The 27,820-nt window shown below is 32.3% G+C and overlaps 1 protein-coding gene across 24 annotated transcripts in view; it reads left to right on the plus strand.

Annotated features, from left to right (window-relative positions):
• ZBTB20 (zinc finger and BTB domain containing 20) overlaps positions 1–27,820 on the plus strand; it is an 832,086-nt gene that overhangs the window by 9,353 nt on the left and 794,913 nt on the right. For 16 of the 24 annotated variants that reach the window (XM_073231615.1, XM_073231624.1, XM_073231630.1 and 13 more), the window contains exon 1: positions 1–27,820. This exon is cut by the window's right edge. The exons of 7 other annotated variants lie outside the window; for them this stretch is intronic. The gene's annotated coding sequence lies outside the window, so the exon portion shown is untranslated. One more of the 24 variants, XM_073231612.1, reaches the window with a different exon arrangement.

Genomic DNA, 27,820 nt, shown 5'->3' on the forward strand with positions numbered 1-27,820 from the left:
TATATATATATATATATATAGTTACATATGTAGCTTAGCTGGCATGAGTTAATGAAAAGTGAATTGTGATAGAAACTTTTAAAGTGAACTTTGGTTATTTCAAATAATTTTAATCACATCAAGTGCAAACATAAGTATGCTATATATATATATATATACATGTATAATATACTCATACCCTTTGTCTACAAGGTACTAGAGATTTCAGAAGTCTTTAAGACATAATTTTCATTGTTGTACTATAAGTTGAATCATCTGAATGGAGTCAAAGGATAATGAGAGTGCTATACCACCACTTAGGTGTCTTGTGTTTTCCTTTTGACACTATCTCTGATATTTTCTTCCGACCCTTATTTTTAGTGCATTAGGAAATACAGTATAGTAATCATTTTGTATATTTCAAATCCATGTATTTCTAAGAAAAATATACTATGAAGGTAGAAAGATGATCAACATTCAGTTGAGGCATGACACCTTTCCCCTTCAGGTTCATTGTCATTGATACTTTCTGTTCTCGTTTTTTGACATCTTTTGGTACTTAGTCCTTTTAACAGTATGTTTATTGCATCTCATTTTCCTTTATATATTTGACCCTTAGAGAAATACCTTTGAAAACTCATGCTCTCAATAATCTGTCTTGTTCTAGTAAAGTGTTGAGAACAAGGCAATACTCTGTTGAAGGGATGATTTGAGCTAAAAAAGTATGGAAAAAAATTAACAGGATTCTGTTCTGACTCAGATATTCTACGTTATCATCACAGCATTTGTTATAAAGTGAATTGCCAAAGTGTATAAAAGCCAAAAAATAAATGGTGGTTGTTTTTCTGTTATTTCATGTTATACATACCTCTCTTTCTATTATTTGCGTAATGCTTAGTTTGATTATGCAAAAATGGGTGCACCCATTGTAAAGTAAATTTAATTAAGTTTGGTGGGTTATATGCAGTTTAACTCATGACTCAATTCTTTGACATTTGTCACTCAGGAAAGGTAGCATTTAGAGTTATATTACACTGAACTGCAGTTACTTAAGGGCAAGTACCATGTTTTTTAATCTTTAAGGCCTCGGTGCTTACTTTTAGCAAAGTACCTGATACACTTAAATGGATTCAATGTTGATCAGGCTCTTTCGTAGCTGTCCTAGGAAGATGACTTTGATCCTTGCTTACCATGCTATCCATTCCCTTATTTTCTTTTGACTGTTGGAATTTAGCACTGTTAAAGTTGTTTTTAGCTATTATGAGCTTTCTGTATACTTTCTAAGACCCAACCATTTTTACACATGCTCTTGATTTTTTATCCTTTTAGATGCTTAATGAAATTCTGTCATGGCAGAAGTTTCAATAAAAAACTATATTTACCATGATTCAGAAAAGAAATACATCAGATATCGTCCGTCAATGGTAAAGCAAATCTGCTACAATCAATTCAGGATATTGTGTTGAGTAGAGTACAGAGAATTACATTACCTAGTGATTCAAGGATGAAACCTAAATTTCATATCCTATATGATTCCTATCTGTATAGTTGGACAAGCAGCTCATAGCATTTTTGGCACTTAATAGATTGCATTTGAGATTTTGAACATTTTATATGTGCTTCCTAATTCTTAAAAAAGTTGATGAAATATCACACAATTAAAAAACAGTTTTAGCTTATTTTACCTTGTTATTTTAACTTGTTTAGAAGTCTAGTCCACTGAAACTTTAATATTAGGTGATATTATATCCTTAGTTCTAGAAAGGAAATGAAGTAATTGGGCTGTGAATAACTTGGAGGATAATGTCATGTAAACCATTCTGTTGGATGCAACTTTAACTCCTATAAAGTAAATGACATGCTTTTTCATATTTATAAGACTTGCTAGTTAGACATTGGGCAACTTACATGATTGGCCAAAGTTGTAATTTGTGTTTCTACTAACTGAAACTAAAGCAAACTGATTTGGAGTTGTTTCCAAAACAAAAGATAATTATGTCCTGGAGTAATTAAAACTGGGATTGCATTAAAGCTTACTTCAAATGATTAATAGCTGTAGTATATTTTGGGATCTGTATCTAAGAGAGTAAAGAGAATATATTGTCATTTTTATATATTCAAGAATATGCTGTCTGAAGAAAGTATTGATTCTTGAGAATAATAATAAAGTTCCAGACACAGCCTGGACCTACGTCCCTCCCCTCCCCAAAATGTTTTTACAGTTGAGGACTCTGAAAATAGGGTGACATATGTATGGCTGTCTTCTCCTTTACCTCCCATTCCTGACTGCCTTTTTGAGTCAGATCGCTGCTACAATCTGTGAGCAACTGCCATGATACCTTGGGCAGAGAAACACTGCTTTGAAAGTTTTCTACCATCAGTTGGACAAGCAACTAAAGAACAGTACTGGAGTTCAGGGATGGATATCAGAAAACAGTCAACATGGGCAAGGAGAGTTTGGCCTTCAGAGTTCTGTGAACTGCTATGGGAGGAGATTAATATTTGCACATTTTGAGTATCCAGGTCTCCCCAGCTAGCTAAAAAGTCAAGGTAGCTGTATGTGCTGGCTGAGTTTTCTCTGTTTCTGAAGCTAAAAATAAATAGGACACCAGAGATCTTCCTCTTCTTGACTTGGCAGGAAACTGATGGACTGTCTACATTTGCTTTCCACTAAATGTAATACTTCTGCCATTTAGGATCCTCAGCATCCATACCTGAGCTCCAGTGGAGTTATCAATAAAAACAACAATCCATTTAAGGGGATCCAGCTAATGAGGGAGGGAGAAAGATCAGGTAGGAAAATTAGAGTGCACACTGCAAGCAACTAAGACTGTTGATAAAAATAAATGGAAACTAAATTTGAGAAAGAAAATTAAGAGCATGTAAGGAAATGTAAATACAGAACAAAACAATTTCAGATACTAAGCAAAACATATCTTGATTGAAAACTCAGTGGAACATTGAAAGAGAGCACAGTCACTATTGAAACATGAATCAGTGACCAAGAGACCCAGTACAAGAACTATATCAAAGCACCTAGAACAAAAATAAAACATGAAAATCTTGAATAAAAAGGATGCATCTTGGAGGATAGATTAGAAGTCAAATCATGTGAAGAATAATGAGAATTACAGAGGGAGAAATAAAAACAGATGGAGGAGATGTATAATTAAATAAAAGAAGAGTTCTCTGAGATTAAGAAAGATCAGAACCTGTGGATTGAAAGCATTTATTGATTTATGGTCTTGGATGAAAGAAAAGACACAGGTATAACCTGATGAAAGTTCTGAACTCTAAAAATAAACATCTTTTGAGCTCCCAAATAGAAAGGACAAATTTCTATAAAGGGGGAAAAAATACCAAAGTGTCATAGAACTTTCTATCTGCAGCTTAAGAGGCTACAAGATAGTGGAATAACGTCTATAGACTGCAAAAGGAAAATAACTGAATTCAAGAATCTCAAGGCCCAGAAAGTTATTATTTGCTAGTTAAAAGGTGAAAGAAGTACATTTAGGAATAACCAAGAGCTCAGAACTTATTATACCCCATCTGAGAAAATGCATGATAATAGATGATAAGCAAACAACAAATGAGCCAAAGATTGAAAAATGAAGATGATGAAGAGGAAGGGAAATAGTGGTGAATAGTGAGCATTTATATATATATTTGTGTGGGGGTGTGAATAATAATACATGAAGACAGGTGGCTTATAAATATAAAATAGATGATTTCAGACTTTTGAAATAAAAGGATCATATTTCTGTAAAGTAAGTTTTAAAGCACTAAAATGTTTCTAAAACTTAGTGGAGGGGATGGGCAAGAGGAGTGTAAAAGGAAAATGAGTGATGGGAGATGAGAAAAAAAGGAGAAAAAGAAAAGAGGAAAGTGAATGTATCCAAAGATCTAATTTGTGTAGGAGAAAGGGAAGGGGAGTGGGTATACAACATCTTGGTGGGGGAAGAAGTGTTCCTTAGAGTAGGGAAAGTTAATGCAATGGAACATCATGTAGAACTTCCTATTAGCAAGGAGAAAATAGAAAGCAGAGACACTTGATCATATAAAAAATGGGAAAAGGGGAAGGAAATGATAATGTGATATAAAAAATACAAGTAATTGAAAGGTATGAAATTAAGCACACCAATTATTATGTTTAATGTATAGGACTAGATTTTCCCTTAAAAGATAGATGTCAGATTGAATTTAAAAACATAAATTACTCAAATTGTAAGAGGAACACCAATGACAGTTACAAAGAAAGGTAAAACGGTGAACGTAAAAAACATCAGGCAAGTGCAAAATACAAAAACATGAGTGACTACACTGATATCAAAAGGGGTACTGTAATGATAGGAGGCACAATTTATGAAGAAAATAACCACATAAATCCATACACAGAAGGTTTATTTATAGTAGATAAAACAAATAAAGCAAAAACTATTGGAAAGGTCCAGACAGCACTGTTAAACACACACAATGACTAAGAGAAATGAAATAATATAATTCATAAGCAATATATATGTAGATATGACATTCTTTGTATATATTTTAGGCATCTTTGTGCTTGCCCACAAACAAAACTTTAAATTTTGTAAAGTAGAAATTTAACAAGCGCATGATCTGATTATAGGCTAGTATAATTAGGATTTTAAGAGTTTTTCTAAAAGGTGATGAAATATTATTAACTACTTGGAAATTAAAGAAAATCCTAGGTAACCTTTGGATAAAGAGGAAGTCACTTAGGAAACAATGAAAGGAGAATATTTTATGGAAAATAGCTAAAAGGGGTTGTCAGAGGAAAGTTGATAACCTTAAATACCTTCTTTATTAGGAAAGATGGGAAATAAAGGGTAATCTATCTTTAAGAAATTAAGGACTAATACGAGAAAGAAGAAGGAGTTAATTTTTAAAAAGATGGAAGCAGTGAAATGAGAAACAAAATATAATAAACAAGTTAATCTAAAAGCTGGCTATTTGGAAAGACCCATACAATACATAAACTACTTGTGAAGATGAAAACGCAAAAAGAAAATGAGGCCAGCAATTCCGCTCTGACATGGAAGAGAGTTGAAAGCATATCACACAAAACTTGTATACAAATGTTCATAGCGCAATTATTCATAATAACCAGTAAAAGGAAGCAACCAAAGTGTCCATCAGTTGATAAATGGATAAATAAAAAGGTGCTATGTGCATACAATACAACATTATTCGGCCATAAAAAGAAAAGAAGTACTGACATATACTACAACATGAATCTTGAAATGTTTTGCTAAGTGAAAGAAGCCAGACACAAAAGGCCACACAGTATTTGATTCCATTTATATCAAATGCCTGAAATAGACAAATTCAGAGAGACAGAAAGTAGATTAGTGGTTGTCAGGGACTGGTGGAAGGGAATGTGGGAAGTGAGTGCTTAATGGGTATAGGATTTCCTTTCGAGGTGAATGAAATGTTCTGGAACTCTATAGTTAGTGTCTATACAACCTTGTGAATATACCAAAAGCATCTTAATTATACACATTAGTGTGGTTAAAATGGTGAAGTTCATGTTTTATGAATTTTATCTCAAGAGTTTATAGAAAAGAGAATGAGCAAAAATAGAAACTAGGAATGGAAAAGACAAAGCTTGAGGATGAAATGAATTTTAAAAGAAATCTAAATGCAATTGTCTGTGAAATGCATTTGAAACCTGTGAAAAGTGAAACGTCTTTTAGTCAAATGCAAATTATAAAAATTGACCTAAGATGAAGTAGAAAACAGATACTTTTAGCAGAGGAGATTGGAAAATTGACCAAGTGTCACTTTAAGGATGGGTAAATTTGATGTAAGTTAAATTATTCTAAGCCATTGAAAAGTACTGAAATTTCTCTTAATTTCATTTAATATCTAAGTCTGACAACGATTGTACAGAATAAATTATAGTCTACTTTCACTTATGAAATAAATATAGAATTTCTGTATAAAATAATAGCAAATAATAACTGAATCAAGAGCATAATATACTAGTACCTAGAAATTTTTTTAAAAATAGGATTTCAAGCATGATTCAATGACAGGAAATATATCAACATAGTTAACTACATCACCATGTTAAGAAAAATCATACATTCATCTTCAGTAGAATTGGCTAAATATAATAAAGCATTTTCATGCACAGTGAACAGAAAATATAATCTGGACTGGTTAAATCCTAAAAATATTTCAGTTAACATCAGAAATGAGACAAGGAACTATTAACATTAACTAGAAGCTTTAGCAAATGATATACTAACACTAACATTTCTAAACAAGGGCTTAATGATATCTGACCAAAAAAGAATTTTAGAACTCTTAATTTAAAAGTCTAGAAAAATTAGTAAGATAAAATTTTTAAAGTTGTATAGAAGATAATTAGATGAAAATCAGTAGCTTTTCTCTGGAAGTAATAGGCATCTAGGAAACTTTTTCCCAACAGGAAATTTTTTTAATTTCCCATAGAAACACAAATTGCAAAATGCTTATTAATGAAATTACTGAGAGTGATATAGCACATATATGAAAAAAGGTAACATGTTATTTAGGAACAAAATGAGATCTGATTAAAGGTAGCACAAATTATGTTTTTTGTGTGGGAAGGCAATAGCAAAAACTTAATTTTTCCAGTTATATTTTATATATTGTATATGTTATATATATATTTACTGCAATTCCAATTAGATTATCAATAGGGTTTTTTTCTGTTGTTGTTAGAAATGTTATTTTAAAATTATATTGAATATTAAGTGCTAGCAAAAGCCAAGAAAATACAGAAAGGAAGTTAGGCATTTGCACTACACATACTAGAACATACTACAAAACAGGCTAATCAAACAATATGGTAATAGCATAGGAATAAACAAATAGATCCATTGAATAGATCAGAAAATTCTAAAACATGACAATTTAGTTGGAAAATGATAGAACATTTAATTAGTGGGATTGGCATAACAGTTATTTTTGGAAAAATAATGAAGGTATATTCTCATTTTGCACATTATACAAAACTATAAGATGATAAACTTAAATGAAAACATAGAAAACCTGCCAAAAAATTGAGACTTTTTTTAACAAGCAGAAAGTTTAAAATAAGAGGTCACATAGTTGATTACCTAAAAATCAATCTGGTAACATCTGTTAAAAATTGCAATTCATGATATCCTTTGACTTAATCTCTTCTTGGGAATATCCCAAAGGAATGTATCACTATTTTAGGACATATGTATTTATTGGTTTCAAACTTGTTACACATTGTCATGGTAAATTGGAAGAAAAAGTAATCTATTAATAAGGTAATGCTAATAAATAATGAAAATTCATGCTGTGGATTAAAATTTAGTTATCAAAGTATGTGAATTAAAGCTTTCTCAGGTGATCTAGAAGAACTTCCAGGAATTGTTGAGTGAGAAGAGAAAGTTATAGAAAAGTGAGTATAATACGAAATTTTTGTAAAGTAATGACAAAAATCCCTAAATCTGTAAAATGTGTATATGTTTATATCTGCTTCACGATATAGTTACCTGCAAAGGGAGACGAATATGGAAGGATGCATATACTAAATTGTTAAAATGGATTACTTTGGATGGGAGGAAATGTAGAGAAAGGAAGCAGAGAGTCAAGCAGTAACAGTAAAAGACAAATTGCACTAAAAACATGTTTAAAATTCTACTTACACTTTTTAATAAAATTAAGTGCATTTTGGATATATATGTGTGGAGAAATTAAATTTAAAATTTTTTAAATATTATGGCTACTTTTAGGAGTAATTTCACATTTCTGAATATTGACACCCAGGAAATGTTTTTCCTTTACATGTGCGTTTTCTTTAATTTTGTGCCACATGTACCAGAATTTTCTACATATTCTAAAAAAAGTCTTAACATAATTTTCTAGCATTTCAGGCCAAACAGACTTGCCTACAAATGGTTTATAGTTTGAGATCAAATTAAAGTATATGGATCATACTTGTATCAGGACTGACATGAAACTGATATCCATTGGTATAACATAGGTGGTATGTTGACTTTGGTATTTATTTTCTTTGGTTGGTACTTTCTAATGTCAGTTGTTAAATTATAATAACAATTATGCATAAATCAAAGTCTAACACATAGAAGTTGCTTAAAAATACTTGCTGATTTGATGTACTGTATTTTAGCTACAATAATGATTTTAATAAGGTAATGAAATGCAGAAATGAAAGCATTTAAGAGTATTTAAGAATCAACCTACAAGTCAGCATATAAATTTAGGCAAATCACTTCTGTGCCTCAGAATCTTAATCTTTAAAATGGTATATTTTCCTCATTTCTTTCACAGTCTTTGTGAGGGTCGAGGAAAGTAATAAATGCTTAAATGCTTTGAAAAGCTGCATCGTTCAAAGAATGATGATGATGAAAATCTGAAGGCAGTTATATATTACACTTAATCGACATATTTTATTTTGTATATATTTCAAGTTCCATGTTTGATGTTAACCTCTTGACATATCAATAATAGAACATATTTGATGAAGTTATCAAAGCCTCACACAGAGAAAACAGTGGGATTCATGGAAGGTGTGAATCCATTTAATTGCTTAAAGTCCAAGATGACTCTCCAGAATCTCTTTGTTTATTTTCCTGGTCAGTCTGGGAAGTTCTTTGTTCAGGTATTTCTCCTGATGACTTCTTGCTCTAGGATAAAGATATTAGTATTTTGTGGAAAGTCTGGGTCTTTATCGCATTTGGACAGGGTGACAATATTGCATTGTTTTGACCTAATAAGTGGTCTTGGACAGCCAAGCACAGCTGGGTAATCTATTGTTATATTTCATTACAAATTGTTTCCTAATTTATAGGTGTAATTAACAGTGACTATAGCATAAATATATATATATTTTTTCTGTTTATTTATTTAGGACTTCTAAAGCACTTATTCAGGTATATCTCCTTAGGAACGTGATATAGGCTGTCTCTACATGGGCATGACTAAATGCAATTGGAAAATAAACTCACCTATTGGAAAGCAGGCACATTCACAAAGTTATTTTAGCTTTCCAGCCATTCCCTCTCTGGCAGAACAGCCTCCACGCTCCTCTCTTCTCTGGCCATCTTTTCTCCCGTGACTCTGTACATGCTGATGCTACAAATGAGGCTCTGTGTTTCCTTTTAAACAAATGGATGCTCAGGGTGTTGACGTGTCCTAGCCAGCAAGCAGTGGGGCGATGTTTCTATCTCGGTAATTTATTCTAATGGGTCTCGGTTCATTGGTTAACCAGTATTTTTTTTTTTTTGAGAGGGCATCTCTCATATTTATTGATCAAATGGTTGTTAACAACAATAAAATTCTGTTTAGGGGACTCAATGCTCAATGCACAATCATTAATCCACCCCAAGCCTAATTCTCGTCAGTCTCCAATCTTCTGAAGCATAGCGAACAAGTTCTTACATGGTGAACAAATTCTTACATAGTGAATGTTCTTACATGGTGAACAGTACAAGGGCAGTCATCACAGAAACTTTCAGTTTTGATCATGCATTATGAACTATAAACAATCAGGTCAAATATGAATATTCATTTGATTTTTATACTTGATTTATATGTGAATCCCACATTTCTCCCTTATTATTATTATAATTATTCTTTTTTTTTTAAATAAAATGCCGAAGTGGTAGGTAGATGCAAGATAAAGGTAGAAAACAGTTTAGTGTTGTAAGAGAGCAAATGTAGATGATCAGGTGTGTGCCTGTAGACTAAGTGTTAATCCAAGCTAGACAAGGGCAATAAAACATCCACGGATGCAGAAGATTTCTCTCAAAACAGGGGGGGTGAGGTTCTAAGCCTCGCCTCTGTTGATCCCCAATTTCTCACCTGATGGCCCCCCTGCGACTGTGCCTGTCTTAGGTTGTTCCTCCCTTGAGGAATCTTACCCGTCTCTGGCTAACCAGTCATCTTCCAGGGCCATACAGGGAAATGTAAAGTTGGTAAGTGAGAGAGAAGCAATATTGTTTGAAAAGGTTAGCTTTTTACTTCTTTGCAGATTTATGCCCTGTGGCTTCTATGCCCAGCATTTGTCTTGAGGTATCTTTACTATAGCATGAATATTTTAAATATTAAAATCTTACCATCTTTTAGTAACAAGACACCAACTTTGCAATTGTCTTATTTTTTAGGGGTATGCAGCTATCTGGAACCTATGTTATGATTTGTTGGTTAAAAACAACACTACGAAAGAGCAAAAACATTTACATTCTTTTACTACAGAAACATAAGTATATGAGTCTATACTGTACTATACTATTAGAGTTACCTGATTCTGGTTTAGAGAAAATGGAATGGATGAACATGTTTCTTTAATTCTAAATAAATTATTACACCCGACACTTTCCAAGAATACATCTTCATTAAATGATTTTCTTGTCCCAATAATTTGGCTTTTACTTTCTCCATAAATATTCTTGCCATTGCACTAGTCTAATTTCCTTCAGTTTCTTCTCTGCTATTCTTCCAGTAGTAGAGACAATGTTATAAGAAAGCTGAAAAGATAGATCTTAAAAGAGATAGCAACCTTTCTTTGCATTCTTTTAAATGGACCTTATGCCAGGCTAGTAGTAAAAATTACCTAAATGATTCTTTCGGACATAATATATTTCACTTAATGAAGTCATTCTAAATCAGACATACTTAAATTTTTTATTTGCATATTGATTATTAAATGTGAAATTAATAGTTGTGTATATATCTTTTTAATATATCTCTTCTTAGAAGTACTCTTGCTTAGTAGTACTATGTTATTAGAGCAGAAGGACTTTTTAGAATATGCTGTGTCCATTCTTAGATGTACATGTCATTGCCACTCATCTTTTAATTCTGTGCTTTGTCTGCCTCCTTTCAAGAAAATTCCTAACCACCAATGATTGCTCCCCTAAATACATGTTGCATTTTAATAACGAGGAAATCTTTGAGTAATCTGTTTATTCAAATCCTCAAGAAATCAAAGTAATCTTCCCTTACTTCTTCAGTCTTTTTCTTTATCTTGGGAAAGAAGTCTTTTTCACTTTGGGGTAAACCCTGAACCCCAGTATCTTTCATCAATATCTTTTTCTTTACTTTGGGATGGAGTAACACCAAATCATTATTTCTTAACACTGTAATCAGCTTTCCAAAATATGGCACCTATTATCCCATTCAGTGGTCAAGTCGATTTACTTAGTTTATTCTTCTAAGTCTCTGAATTTCTTGAGTCGCTGAAGCTCAGTCTTAAAACCATATTTTTTATTTTTTTGGTTTTTTTTAAATAAACTAAGTTTTAAGTTTATGAAATAAAAATTCTTGCTTTTTAAATATTTACATGAAGCTTTATATTTTTTGTTGTCTTGAATAGTATAAGTCTTTTTAGCATCTCTTGGACTTCTATTTGGAAATCAGTGCATAGTATAGGTTATGGTCTGTGAAAACAGCTGCATCCATATCACCTGGGAGCTTAAAATGCAGACTCTCAAACCCCATTCCAGGCGTAATGAGTGATCATCTTCAATTTAATAAGATCTCAAGTCATTCACATGTATGAAACTAAAGTTTGAGAAGTACTGCTAAACATCTGCCGTTATTTAAAATTGGACTTCAGGTCCAATGTTACTTTATAACTAACAGAATTGGTTAGTTATGACATGGCTCATAGTCACTGTTCCATTTATTATCCTCTTTTGTTTCATTTTTCACTCATTCGTTATTTTTAATCAAAATAAAGACTTATGAGCCCAAGACCCAACCAAAGAATTAGAACATAAACAGTAATTTACATCCATCTATCGACTCTTCTGCTACTCACAGCAACACTCCCCCAAACAGGTAACCACCATTCTGAATTGTGTTAATTGTTCCATTGTTTTTTCTAAAATAGTTTATATAGCTATACCACTTATAAATGTGTGACTAAATAATATATTGATACAATACTCTTTATCTCCTAGAATTTGCTTTTTTCCCCTCAACATTGTTATTAAGATTCACCCATGTTGTTAAAAGTAACTGTAATTTATACAGTTCATTTTCAGTTTGTATAATATTTATGGAGTACCACAGTATTGTAATCCTTTCTCCTGTAAATGGGCATTGGAGACACTGCTTTTTTGCTAATATGAATAGAACTGGTATAAACATTCTTGCATATGTCTCTGTGATGTTTGCAAGACATTCTCTTGAGTATATACTGAGATTCGAATTGCTGGATCATAGGATATGTAAAGACTCTGCAAGAGATTGTCAAATTACTTTTCCAAACTGTATTACCTGTTTATACTCTCACCTGTAATGTATAAGACATCTCTGTTGATCCATATTCTCTTTAACATATGGTATTATCAGATTTGTTAATTTTTGTTACCTGAATGGATAAAAAATGATATCTTATTGTGGTCTTGATTTGCTTCTTCTTATTTACCAGTGAATCTGTGAGCATGTATATGTGTTTTTTTTAAATAGTTGTTTGTGCCTTTTGTTAATTTTCTTCTTTTAATTTTTCAATGGGTCCTTTCTATTGATTTGTATGAGTTCTTTATATATTCTAGATATTAATTCTATTTCTTCTGACTAGCAGCTTGTCTTTTCACTTCCTTTAGTGTATTCTAATGAATAGAAAAATCCTAATTTTTATGTATTTATACTCATCTTCTTTTTTGGTTAGTGGTTTTTATACCCTCTAATAAATCCTAATCTGGAGTTGATTTTTACATATTAGGAAGAGATTAAAGTTGTAGTTTTCTAATGTTCTTGTCTTTCCTCAGTGATTTGCGCTGGTACATCTTGTATATCAAAGGTCCATGTAAGCGACTGTCTGTTTATAGTCTCTTTTCTGTGATTGTGGTTGATTTGACTACCCCTATGCTAATAACATATTTTCTCAATTAGTAGAGCTTCATAAGTCCTTATGTGTGGTTGGGAGAGTCCCTACCTTTTCTTTAAATGTCAGCCTTTTTTCCTCCCTCAGCTAAATTTTAATTTAAAAATTATATATTTCATTCTTTATTTATATATGTAACCTAGTTAACAATATATATATTTTTTAATAACTTCAAGCTTATCCAGAGCTTTTCTTATAGTAACTACTTATTTTGGTTTCCAGTTTCCCAACCTGTGAAATTTAAAAGCAAAACACTAACAAAATATAATGTCAGTCTTATAATATTCAAACTAATTCAATTTGAATATTACTCCAAATTCAATGATTTAGAATTCTAAGTTGATATGATAATTTCTTAATTTAACAAGATAAAAACATTTACTATTCACTTTAATTACCATAAACATTTTTTATAATCTAAAGATAAATAACCCTATGAAATCACATCCATTCAGGGACTATTATCACTTCTAGCTAACTCTTTACTATCACTAAATGTCAAACGGTGTTTAAGCACTTAATGTTTTTTAAACTCATTTGTTCCTTACAACTCCATGAGGTAGTTAATATTATCCTCATTTTACAGATGAGGAAAACGAAGACTGAGAAAGGTTAGGTAGCTTGATACTTGCTTATTAGGAGTTTCAAGATGGTAAGTCCAGGTATACTAAGAAGTGTTTTCTTGTGAAAACTTCACCGAGTTATTCTTCAATAGAACTAATTTTGTGATGGTTAGGTACCTTTGCCTTACCTCAGTTCTGCCTCAGTGCCATATATTTCTATTCAGGAGAACCTAGTTAAACGTTAACACCAAAGCCAATCTTGATGTTAGAAGAATAGAAGATACAAAATACAAAACCTTGAGAAAGTATGTAAAATTGCCTTGGAAATGAGGGACTTGAATTACTGATTGTATATATGACATGGAGTCAGGTCTCATCATATTTAGCTTTGGCTGGTGGTACCTTTCTTACTCATTTGCCTTCCCTTCTTAGATGTCCAGAGCTTGTATAGTGGTGCATTTGTCAGAGGATTGACAAGTATTCTGCTTAATGTTTCTAATAAAGACACAGTTTTGACAATTTAATCTGCCACCGTTCTTAATCCTTTGTGATTCTAGAATGCTTACTTCTTTAGTTTCCTAGTCTGTCTCTATTTTTATTTTTATTTTTAAAATAAAAATGCATGATCAGATAGGTAAGTTATATTTTATTAATAAGTCACATAGTAAGACATTCAATTATTAATCTGCTATTGTAGGTACTGTTTTTTAAATTGTATGAAGGGCAGATGTTAAGGAGAAAGAAGTTTCTGTGAGATGGAATGAAAGTAGGTCCCTACAAAAATATTAAGGGTTGGTGATAAAGACCTGATATATAAGACTCCTGATATTTTTACTGTGTGCTGACCAAATGTCTTAGGGGGATATAGATTTAAGAAAATAGAGGAAATAACCTCCAATGACTTGGAGTGGATGCAATAGGGAGAGGTGTATGACAGTGCTGCACACAAAACTAGTCTGTGATTGATGATCATTTAGAAAGGAGCAAGAGTTACAGCTTTAGGGAAAAGCATATGTATTTTTCACAATAATTGGAATTTGGGGATGAATTAGGAGGCCCTGACTTTTAAACTGATGCATTTTTGCCTCTCAAGTATGTGTTTGATACTGGAAATAAAGTGTGTGAGAAGACAGAATTTAGAGGGCTAAGTGGTAGTTGGAAAGTGGTCTATGTGAGTGTAGCCTTATGGAAAGGTGCTTATCAGTAGGGGATAGACACTGAGGTGGTTAAAATGGGATATAACCTATAAGGGATAGAAATACATTAGAATATATAACAATTGTAGGAATGTGTGGTTAGAAAGAATGAAGAATAAAATCAATGTGTGGATGGTCTTTATAGACAAATGTTTATTGGCAAGGCTGGAGCTTAGATTTTATGGACAAGTGGTGCACATAAAGACATTATGGGGTAGTGAAACCTTTTGAATGAATCAAAATCTATAGAGAACAAGGAAATCCACAGAGACATAGGACTGCACAGAGACAATTTAATACATGAAATATAGGAAGGAATATTTTTGAGGAAAGTTTTTAAGTTTAAGGGATAGTGGAAAGCAAGAAGCATATAGATGCTAACATTCTGCTAATGGAGATAGAGGAAAGAATTAGTTTTTGTTTTCCTTAGATTTGCAATCTAAAGTCAGTCAGGAGGGCCCACATTTGAGAAAAAGAACATACATCTTTATGTTCAGATTCAATCTTTAAAACTTCAATTGGGTCTTGCTAATTACTTCATTTTACTGCACCTTTCCCCATTACCTCCCAGCCCTATCTTCTAATCTTTGCCCTTTGTTTCATAATGAGAATTGAGACAATTCAGCATGATGTTCACATTTTCTTTTCAATGAAAATGTTTTAGATATGCTTGTATTTACTGCATAGCCATCTTCTAAATAGTCTTTGCTGTCAACATTTAGACAGGAAACTGAAGTGAGATTCTAAATGTACAGAATACTCCAAGGTCCAGAAATACATGGTTTCATTAAGATTACAAAAAAGACCACTGAACTTGAAAAGAGTCATTTCATATTCTAATTTAAAAATTTTAAATCTAAAAATGGGAAAACTTCCTCAAGCATACAAAGAGACTTCATGGGAAATAAAATATTTTCCTATAAAAACAAACTGAGCTTTCAAAATAAACTGAGACAGTGATACTGAAATTTGTAACTAGTGCAAACATGACAAAATCAATTTTATATCTTCAGAGATAAGCCTGTCTTTAGAAACTATAATCTTACTGAAGCTCTGCAGTCTTTCTTGCCCCACTGCTTAGTGTCAAATCCAATGAGTTGGAAAGTAATTCAATAGTTCCTTTGATTGTGAAATAACGTATCTAGGCTATTCCACTAATATTCTTCCACTTTATTATCCCTATCTTGTATTTATTTACCTCACAGTCTGGAATCTTTCTGGTTCAAGTCTCAATGGATAACAGACTGAAAATATTACTTTCATCCTTTCTTTTTCCCTTTTCCCAAAGATAGTTCTGTTCTCCATCTTAAATTAGTTCAGTCACTCCAGGAAAAAGAAAAAAAAGGATGATGGTGGTAATAAGTAAAATATGAAAGGTAAAATGTTGTGAATTATTGAAATGGGATAATGGGTACATGAGAATTCATTCATTATGCATTATTTTTGTATCCTTGAAAATTTTCATAATAAAAATATTTTTTAATGCAGTCAGAAAAATAAATTAGCCCAATCAACAGATTGGTTTCTTGCCCAACTATAGCTATGTATGGATTAAGGGAATTTCAGGGTACAAACTATAAAATTGATCTTATCTCAACAGGTTATAATTTTATGTTATTCAGTACGTCTAGGCTTTAAAGCACTTTGAGTTATTACCTTAAAGGCAAAAACTCAGATCTGAAGATGCCTGTTTGATCACTTCCCATCAATTCTGAAGTTTCTTCCTTTTCCAAATCTCTACTCTCTTTCTCATTCTGGTTAAAGCTATTTTGAAATGTGGCTATTCCTTGCCATACTAGTTAGAATGCTTGAGTCTGATGAAAGATTTTCCATTTTGTTACTTTTTTCTTGTTGTTTTTTTTCCCCCTTTTTCTTCAATGTACTTAATGCTTTGAGTCAAACATGCTCTTTTATGCCAGTCTGTTCTAGTAGAAAGAGCAGTGGATTGGGAGTCATATTTTTAAGTCCCAGATTTCCAGTGACTAAAGCTTGATGACTCTGGGTAGTTATCTCACTCCTTAAAACCTTCCACTCTGAAATTGTCTTCAGTTTCTCATTTGGGAATTTTTAACCATTCACAGCTATTTTTTAAAGAGTACCTTTTCTAGATTAAGGCACTGTGGTACTGTCATATGCCCCTGTAGAACTTAAATGTATCCTGATGGTTTTATCCCCTCAAGTCTTTGTTATATATGTTTGCATTCCCCGAACAACAACTACTGACTTATTTTACTTGAAGTTCTTCAAGTAGATGTTATCTTTTACAACAATTTAAGATTTACAGGAAATTTGAATCAGTTCAGAAAATTCTCATCTTCCATACCCAGTTCTCCTTATTATTAGTATTTTGTATCAGTATGGTGCATTTGCCACAATTAATGAAGCAGAAAATTAACATATTAATAACTAAAGTTCATAGCTTGTTCAGATTTCCTTATTTTTTACCCTTTTTTTTTTTGGTTACCATAGTACCTTTAAAGACTTTATAGTTTGATAGCAGTGTTAGATTTACAATAAAATTGGGAGACAGATACAGAGATTTCCCATATACTCCTTCCCCATACATGCCTAACCTCCCCCATTATCAACATCGTTCACCAGAATACTATGTTTTTTACCAAGGATGAACCTACATTGAACATCATAATCACCCTAAGTCCATTCTTTTCCTTAGGGTTCACTCTTGATGGTGTACTTCTGTGGGTTTGGACAAACGCACAATGTCATATATCATTTATCAATTATAGTATCATATAGAGTATTTTCCCTGCCCTCAAAATCCTTTGTTCTCTGTTAATATTATCCACTCCCTTTTCCCCATGCCTTTGCCAGCAACCAATGATCTTTTTACTGTTTCCATAATTTTGCCTTTTCCAGAATGTAATATAGTTGAAATCTTGCAGTATGCAGCCTTTTCAGATTGGCTTCTTTCACTTAATAATGTGCATTTAAGATTCCTCCATGTCTTTCCATGTCTTGATAGCTCATTTCTTTTTAGCCCTAAGTAATATTCCATTGTCTGGATGTACCATCGTATATCCATTCACCTACCAAGGGACATTTCAATTGCTTCCAAGTTTTGGCATTTATGAATAAAGCTGCTATAAACATCAGTGTACAGGTTTTTGTGGACATGAATTTTTAGTTCATTCTCGTAAATACCAAGGAGCATGATTACTAGACTGTATGGTAGGAGTATGTGTAGTTTTGAACAAAATCACCAAACTGTCTTCCAAAGTGCTCTGCCATTGTGCATTCCCACCAGCAAAGAATGAGAGTTCCTGTTACTCCACATCCTCAACAGATCTGGTGTTGCCAGTGCTCTAGATTTTGGTCATCCTAGTAGGTATGTAGTAGTGTCTAGTTTAATTTTGTATTTTCCTGAAAACGTATGACATAGAACCACCTTTCATAAGCTTATTTGCCATCTATATATGCACTTTGGTAAGATGTCTGCTAAGTTGTTTGGCCTATTTTTTAATTGTGTAGTTTGTTTTCTTATTGTTCAGTTTTAAGATTTCTTTGTATATTTTGGATAATAGTCCTTTATCAGATGTATCTTTTGCAAATATTTTCTCTTGACATTGCCTTTCACAGAGCAGAAGTTTTAAATTTTCATTTTAATGAATTTCAGCTCATTTGCTTATTGTGTAGACCTTCCTATGACTGGATCCCTCTGGAGTGTTTGATTGTCCATACTGAGAGTCTACCCTGGCACTGATTCACATGATGATTTCTGCTCATGAGTCCCTATTCTAGGAAGCTGTGGCTCTACATATTCACCTTTCTCTCTAATCTTGGGGGCAGCAGTTTGCCCTTTTTTCTCCCCTCTTTTATGGATTCAAGAAGAATTGTTGATTTTTCAGTTCAGCTTTTTGTTTTAAGATAGAATGGTGACTCCCAAGCTCCTTAACATGTGGAACTGGAAACCAGAAACCCTCCTATTGAATTTTATTAGCTAAATGCCACCCTTATTAGTAACCCTAAATCAGTAATCCACAGTTTAGTGTTCTCGCCTTCCCTGCTCTCCCTTTCTCTCTGCCTGCCTCCATCTCTCCCCTTTTCTGTCTTTGTCTCACTCAATCTCTTTTAGAATGATGTTCCTCTTAGGAGGATAAGAGCAAGAAATTATGAAATTGAAATATTTGAGAACTACTTAATTTAGAACTGTTAAATAAGAAATTGGCAGTTAGATAAAGTAGAAATAAATACAAAAGCACATGCTAAAATTTGTTAAATGTGGCTGGCATTGAGCTTACTGAGTTTGAACATCTAAAGGTTTGTGCTGAAAATTTAGTCTGCTAGACTTAAATCCTGATTCTGGTGTATATGTTGTGAGACCTTGAATCTCACTTCTCTCATTTGTAAAAGGTATTATGATAGTATTGACAGTTGGGATTATTAAATTAGATAATATATGTAAAATGTTTAATACAGTATTCATTATATGATAACATTCTTGATAAATGCTTCTTACTATTATACTTGTATTATGTCACACAAAAGTCCTGTTTTATAGGTTCTTTTATTTCCCCCATTTTAAAGAAGACAAAAGACTTAATGATATTGAAGGATTTGTCTAAAGCATTTTAGACAAATTTTGAACTTAACTTGAACTTTTTTTTTTTGAACTTAGGCAGTCTGAATCCAAAACCCACACCACCTTTAACTTTTATGCTCTTCTTTCCTACTAATTAGTAAGAAACAGATACAAGGCAATTCCCATCAATGGAAGGTTCAAATAAATGATTCTTTAAGTGTGGTCTTGAGAGTCTTGTGGTCAGTCAGGTGATTAATCAGCTGTTTTCTTGGTTAGATGAAATGGAGATTTTTTTTTATTGCAGTCAAGTTGATATACAATATTATATTGGTTTCAGATGTACAACATGATGACTTGATAATTGTATACATTACTAGATGCTTGCCAAAATGGTGATTTTGTTTTAATGGACCACCCTATATTTTAGACATACCTACTTTTCCAATATTATTATTGTTTTTTGATGAATATGTAATTATTTTAATTAGATATTTTTATAACTATAAAAATAATGTATGTACTATAAAGTATTGAAAATACAGAAAATTATAGGGAAACAGTGTATGATTCTAGTACTCAGAGACACATATCTTTACAAAAGATTATGTGCACTTTTTATTATTTAAATTTTTTTCCCAACTTTACTAAGGTATGATTGACAAATAAAAATTATGTATATTTAGGTTGTGCAACATGATTTTTTTATGGTATACAACATGATAATTTAATATATGCATACATTGTGAATGACTACCATAATCAAGTTAATTAACACATCTATCACCTCACATAGTTACCTTTTTCTTTCTTCCTACCACTTAACGTTTACTGTCTTACAGATATATAATCACCATGTTGTACATTAGATCCCCAGAGCTTATTCATCATATAATATCATTTGGGAAGAAATTGATTACTGAGAAAATTTAAAGTATTACTGAAGGATGTAAAATTACACTCTAAATCTTATTTGAAAGTCATTCCCTACCTTAAACAACCAGATGTGGGTCTGTCTTCCATAATTTATTGGTTTTTCATAAAAAACTATTTTTTAGGAAAGTGTTACAAATATAATTGGCTGCACCAACTAAATTCTCAGGTCCTAGAACCACTAGTGATAATAATGTGAGTATGTCCTTACTTCAGTTTGGACCTAGGTAAATAGCTTAATAATGTTTATTTCAGTACGTAGCTCTTAATGTTGAGCATTCTGTTTGGTAGCTCTAAGTAGGACTTTTTTTGGTAATATGGGAACCAGGTTTGACAGAATGGTAGGTGAAAGTTCAGTTTTGTAACTTAGTACTTGCAAGATCTTGTACAACTCTACTCTCTCTGAAGCTCAGGTTATTACTGTGAAAAATTAGGATAATGTCAAATTACTTCCTAGGGTGGCAGTAAGGATTAAATTCAATAGGTGACATGAAGAAAACTTTTTAAGCTGTTATGAGATGGATGACTTGTTGATGTTAGTCATTACTAGCTAGAAGAGAGATCTGTAATAGAAAAAAATTGAGAACCTCTGGTTTAGCAATAAAAGGAGGAAATGAATTATGACAGTGAATTTTTGCTGTGAGTCAAACACTTTTATATCTGTTATCATTGAATACTTTTGCCCTATTTTCCCTACTGAAGAAACCAAAATTCAGGGAAAATGAGTAACCTATTTCATGTCACAACTGTAAATGTGGAAATTTGATTCAAAGCCCAGCTTGTTTGACTTTAAAGCCCATGTCCTTTCTACCAAAACACTCTGCTGCTTGTACACCTAGCAGTGGAATATACCATACATGAATGATTAAGAGCAAGATGAAAAGCTAATCCTCCAGGTTTTCATTAAGATACAATGATGCCTTATATTTATTATTCCTCCTTTTACTTTCTCTGAATATTTCAAAATGATTTACTTATTTTTTCTTTGTAACAACACTATGAGTTGGTTAGAAAACTTGATGAGATTGCAGATGTGGTTAAGTGTATAGCCAGCTAGTTTTTCTCTACTTCAGGTCACTTATCTGAAGAGAGAGTTATGAAGAACATTAATGGTTTATAATGCATTTCACAAATGAATAAAATACTTTATTTGAAAAAATCTTAATTTTAGTGAAGCAAGTGGTATATTTCATAATATAATTTGATTGATTTTTTTATAATACCTAGGCAGTCATGACTTCAAATTCATTGATGGGAATTGCCTATTTTAGGCAGAAAATATCCTTGTGGAAACCAGCATTTAAAACATTTCTTACCCTCTGGGGAGGGTCTGAGAAAAGGCAAGTTCCATGAAGTCTGAGTAATCAAAATGGTGTGAGTTATACAGAGGAGTTAAGTAAAGGGAAAAGATCATAGAAACTAAATTACATTCAACTGCTAAATCAGCTTTTTATAGTGTAATTTGTTGAAATGCATTCTTTTTTACAGAATATCAGGCAAGTCAGTATCAAATATAGAAATGGAAATGCATTTCAAAATCTGAATAGATATTATTTTTGGGTTATCCGTACCTTACTTTCCATCTGTTAGTATAAATAATCAAGGGTTATTGTATTTTAAAGCTCTGGGAGGTGTTCTCCCTTAATCAAAAGTATAATGGGAGTATGTATAAAAACAATAGCATATTTTGCAATGCTGTGCAGTTATTTGATCATCCCCATCAATAATTAGAGTTGCCAGAATTTTTAGAAAAATAAACAGCAAGTTATGGTGGTACCCTATATTTATTCAACAACATTTATTTAATAATTGAGCTCTTAATACATTTGAAGCATTGTACTTTGCACTCAGTTAAGATACAGGGATGGCTACAACATGAGTTTGCCTCTAGGAACCTTAAAGTTTTGTAGAAGACATAGTATGTAAACAACCAACTGTATTTGCCCAAATGAAATATTCCTGGCTTTATACAATTAATCAGTTTCTTGGGGAATAAAACTAATTTTTAAAAAGTGTTCATTATATGTAGACACTGTATTGAAGAATAAATATATTTAATGTGCTTTGAATAGTGCCTTGTACTTTGTAGTTTCTTAACAAATATGTTATTTTTATCTAGTAACAATCATCAAAACAACTTTGTGAGATAGATATTCTTATTCTCATTTTATGGATGAGCCATGGGAGACATGGATAAGTAACTTGCCTAGGCATATGTAGTCAATAAGTATTATTCAGATCTGAGTCCAAGTTCCATACTGTGGAACAGTGGTCTCAAAAATAGTGTGCATATACTCTAGGAAATATGCAAGGTGACAGGGTTTGAAAAGATATCAAAATGGTTATGTATACTTTCATGATTAAAAATCTAAGAAATTAAAGTTTACTAATCTTCAATATGTAGATTGTTGCTGGCAGTGGTAAATTGTCATTTATATGCATTGTAAGTTACACAGAGCATCCTGAGGGAGAGTGAGGGTTGATTTGATTTAAGATTTGGGGGTACTGAATTTTATCTGCCTTGTTATGAGGAATCATATATCTAGTTTTAACTGAATCAACTCTTAAAAACAGACAGCTAACTGAAGAAAATAGCAGAATAAAGATAATACTAGTAATCAAGCACATTTGAAGAATATCTCTAATACATATCATGAACATGTAGTCAGCTATTTTACAACATAAAAATGATTTAGTCATACATGACAATAAATCAACCAAAAATAAAGATCAAAAGTCTATTTGAAATGTGGATCTATATTTACTTTCATTGAGGATGATCTTCATCCTTAATGCATGGTGTGCCTGAGCAAAAATGACTGAAATAATGCATGAAAAATAATACAGTAACAAACTATATCACATTTATTTGTCAGCAAGATAATGGTATTAGAACATTCCTAGAAAACACTGCAGATTTGAAGAAACAAGTATTTGAACAGTGTGAAACATTTACTGTATAGTTTAATGGAAATACCAATATTTCTAACATTTTAACCAATGGTATTTGTTAGGGATAATTTCAGTAATGTTAAGAATTATCTTTTTACAAATCACTAAAGGATTCCTTGAGAAGATAACCTGCCAAGCATCAAAATAGTCTCTAAGTAAAGCAAAGCATTCTGAGAAAAACCGTTAAAGCAGATTTGGAGTGTTGGAGTAGTTGGTTTGGTTGGAATGGAAAAAAGATTTCTGGGTAAGATTATGGAGCTACTTCTACACATGAAATTCATTTTCTCATCATTTATAAGCAAACTTTTGGTAAATAAATTGAAGTCAGAAGTTTACACAAGTGCTGTAGGAAGTCACTGATGTGGTTAATTTGTTGTGTGTGTGTTTTTTTTTTCAATAAAACCTTTAAAATGTAGAAAACAATAAATGTAAAGTAGAATCTTTATAATATTTAGTAATGAGATGGAGAGTGGCCATGAATACTGTTTGCATCACTTGAGATTCACTGGTTTTTCAATGTCAGAGTATTGAGAAACAGTATGAAAGTTATGGCAGTTGTGCATTTTTCTTCTACAGAATGAAAATAGTTCTAATTTTGCTGACCTTTTCTGTGATGACAGGTGGCTGACAGTACTGTGCTAACACATTGTTGGAAAAAAGAATAAACATACTTGATCTCTTTTTTTAAAGTAGTGATCGTAACAAGAAATGAGAAGGTAACTGCTTTTTGAAAGACCCAGGGTATGGAGAGGACATTTTTTTACTGAATGTTTGTAATTGTTTTCATTATAATGTGATTTTGTTGCCAAAACCAATGTAATTGTAAAACTTTAGTTTCTGTATAATTTCAAACTGTACAAAAATTGTATCTGAATATTTTTTTAAACTTGGGACAAAATTTTATGACTTGTTTTAAAATCTTCCAAATGAAATCCTTAAATAGGTTTTTAAATTCTTTTGTTAAAAAAATTAAAATGCTCCATATAACTCTTAGTTTATAAGAATGGCTATCTGGGAAGATGGAAACTTACTGGCCAAATTTCAACAAAATCTTTTACATAATTGGTGATTGGGGTTGAAAATTGGGTACTGTTATTTAATAAAGACAGCCAATGATGCTCTTCTATTTGGATGTACTATTTTGTGAGGCTTTCCCTGTCATGACAACCACTCTATGTAGCTAAGCACTGCAATAACCTGAACATAGTATCAGAGTTTCAAATAACTGTTCCACATATTGTGAAACCCAGCCAAGATAGAAAGTATAACAAATACTTAATCAAATTACTTTGTCCAAAAATTGTTTTTTTAGTGAGAGCAAAAATGTTAAAAAATTGTTGATAAATACAAAAAAATGAAAAATATTGACTATTTCTTGTTTATCTCATCCTTTGAAGTGCTATTAGTTCATGTTCTATCATTATGTAATATAGTAGTATAAAACTATATTTTTATCTATATTGCTGTATGAACTTTTTTAATAAGTGCCCATTCAGAAAAACAGAAATGACTCAAAACAGAGGGACTTTAATCCAGAGAATTGGTTACAAAAGTGTTGGACTCTGGTTGAAGGAAAAGAAGGTGGCAACGCTATGTGGCAATGACCTGCAGAAAGCAAGGGGGAGTCTGTACTCAGAGCTGGGCACTGCCGCCCTTGTAGCTGTCGGAGGTCACCACTGCCGCGGCTTTGGGGGAAGCCGGTCACCCGCACTCCTACTGACACTGCAGGAGCCCGGAAGCCCAAAGTTCCGGATGCCGTTCTTGCCGAGGCTGCTAAAGCCCCCAGTCCCTGTGATAGCTGCTGCTGTCCATCAAGTGCGGTACTGTTTCCACACTCGGCAGTTTGAAAGCCAGAAGGCTGCGGAAGCACCTCTGCTGAGATTGCTGGTGCCAAAGCAGGAGGAAAAAAGCTCTCTTTGATCTTCTGCCAGCGCTTTCTAGTCTGTGGCAAGGCCATCTGGGAAATGTAGTTTTCAGCTTCCATAACAGAAGAACATGGAAGGTGTGGGAATGGAGTTGGGAACCAACAGACAAAAGATCTTTATATAGAGTTCAAAATATTTTTACTGATGGGGTGTATAATTTTTAAAAATTGGAGAATCTGTTGCTCTAGTACTTAGAGGGGAGTAGTTCAGTAGTGAAACTACGTCTTCACATTTTATGCTTTTAGAAGATGGATTCTGGTTTGTTAACCTAAAGCTAGGTTGTTACTCAGGAAGTGCATACTGGCAATATATAATTTATTTATAGCTAGTGTCTTTTGATTCTTTACAGTAACTTTCATTCGTCTATGCCTATACCTTATCAGCTATAAATATTTTGCTTATCACCCACTATGGCCTAAAAACTGCTCTGATTTATTATTTATTTCTATGCACTTACTCAACTTTAAAGTAATTTTAGAAAATTACCTAAGTAGCACCTGGGAAACTTCAGAATTTAATTCACGCATAATATCTAATCTTTTACTTTATAACATAAAATATTTTATAATATTTATTGTAAAAATATTTTTTAAATATTTGATTTAACTGCTAAACCACAAATTAATTATAGAGTGGCATATTGAAGTAAATGCACTTATTGGCAGGGCAGTTTAGGTTGAGAAGTTTATTTTAGGCAAAAGTCACATGAATTTTATTAAAATATTAGCTTAGAATGGTTTGCAGTTTATTCCAATTCCAGGTTTTTAGGTATGATATCATATGAAGTGTGTATTGACATTCCAGACCACTAAATTTCTAAAATGACCTCAACAATGATGACTTATTTCTTTCATAGCCCTTTTTACAATTAATGCAGATTTAATTATGGTCAGTGTTTTCCTCTTATTGATTACTAATAAAGGTTTTTCCTCAATAGGTGAGACAAGCCTTATTTTCCTATTCTACATAGGTTTAAAAGATACTGAGGGTATTATTTGTGTTGTGGAAGGACCAGTTACTACATTTTAGGTGGTAAAAAGTCTTCAGTTTGATATAGAGTAGGACATCTTATTTAATTTAACAGTAAGTCCAAATTTATGGATATTCAACAAGAAGTAGAATTTGTTTTGATAATTGGTAATTTTGAAATGTTCAGTATAATAGTTAAAATTCAACTTAAAGTAAGTCATTTCAAAATTTCCATTTCACAAGAATCCTGTAGAACATATCTACTGCATTACACATTCTGAATGTATCTACTCTGATTAATGAGGTTTTTCTGTATTAATCATTAATAGAAATGGAGAATATTGAGATTTTATGTAGATTCTTTTCCAAAAGCTTAATATGACCTTATATGCTAAAAAGTTATTGTTGTAAATCTATAATTTACTGGGTTTTCTTAAATGAGCTTTCTTGAACAAAAATAAAAGATACTGTTTCTACCCATTTGGAATCATCCGTGTGGCCTGTTGCCTCAGAGGAATTAGCAGGCTGTTATCATGCTGACTCTATTATTAATAACTGGCTTCAGTATTACTGGACAGATTGTTATTAATGTTTCCAACCCTTTAATCAAACTGGTTCGGGGTATGTTTTTCATCACTTTTAAAAGTTATTATTTATATGCTGCTTTTCTTCATTATCCTTTCTTTAAATATTACACTGAGACACTGAATATACTTTTTCTCAAATATATGTAAAATAAGTATTGAAATCATCTGGGGAAGACATATGCCCTCAAATATGTATCTCATTATTACTCTTTTTCCAAAAGTTCTTCCTAATCTCACCAGTTTATTATTCTAGAAAATTTTCAGAGTGCTTTTGTCAAGTTCCTCCCTCTGTCCTCCACCAGTTTCCTTTCGGTTGAATTTAGGCCTGCCTTGTATCACCTATTAGCTGTGTGACTTTGAGTCTCCATTTCCTCGTCTATAAATGAAAACATTAGAACTACCTTTGTTATAATGCTGTTAGGAAGATTAAATGAAAAAGTGTATATAGTACTGATCACAGTTCTTGACATACGGTCATGATAGTTTTTATTTTAAGAATGCATCCTTATTAATTAATAGCAGCAACTTCTGTAGATTGAAATAATATGAAGTCTGAGTTTTTGCTTGTCCAGTCACCAGGCAAGACAGTGGGGCTCTCGCCAATCTGCTTGCAAACAACATCTATAGCCATTAAGATGCCTCTTTTATAACTTCAGTGTGACCTTTATTTTTCCTATGGAATACACTCTGTAGTTTGTTTCATTTTCCTTTTGTTTGCCACCTGTATATATGAGTAAATTATTATGTAAGTGTTGAAACTTTAAAGACAGTTACTAACACTATCCTGAATTGTTGGTAGGGAACAGGAAGAATCCATTTAGTATATATATCTTAAGATATTTTTATAGAGCCAGGGAGATATTAGTGTGAATGACTTTTTATGTTTTCTAATCCTTTGATTAAAAATTTATTGATAGTGTCACAAAAGTGGCCTCTTTGCCTAATTTCTGAAGATATTTATATAATTTAACATCAGTTTATTGAGGTAGTAACAATAACAATCATAGCCATAGTAGTCATGTAATTCAGACATTAATCTCCATTCCTCTACTCCACAGGGTCATATTTCTTCTGTATACTTGTGGAAAAAGGTGATTGACTCATATCTATATATGAGTCAGTCTATTTAAAGACACTTTTGACTTTTTACTGTTAATTATTCATCATTTCCTGGCCATTATTCACTGTGCCACTGGTCATTCCTTGAATTCCTGGAATATTTTATCATTCATTAAGGATTTTCTATGTCTGCAAAGGCTACAGTATAAGGGTTAGTGTATG

The sequence above is a fragment of the Manis javanica genome, chromosome 3 (genome assembly GCF_040802235.1).
Source record: "Manis javanica isolate MJ-LG chromosome 3, MJ_LKY, whole genome shotgun sequence".
Taxonomy (NCBI): Eukaryota; Metazoa; Chordata; class Mammalia; order Pholidota; family Manidae; genus Manis; species Manis javanica.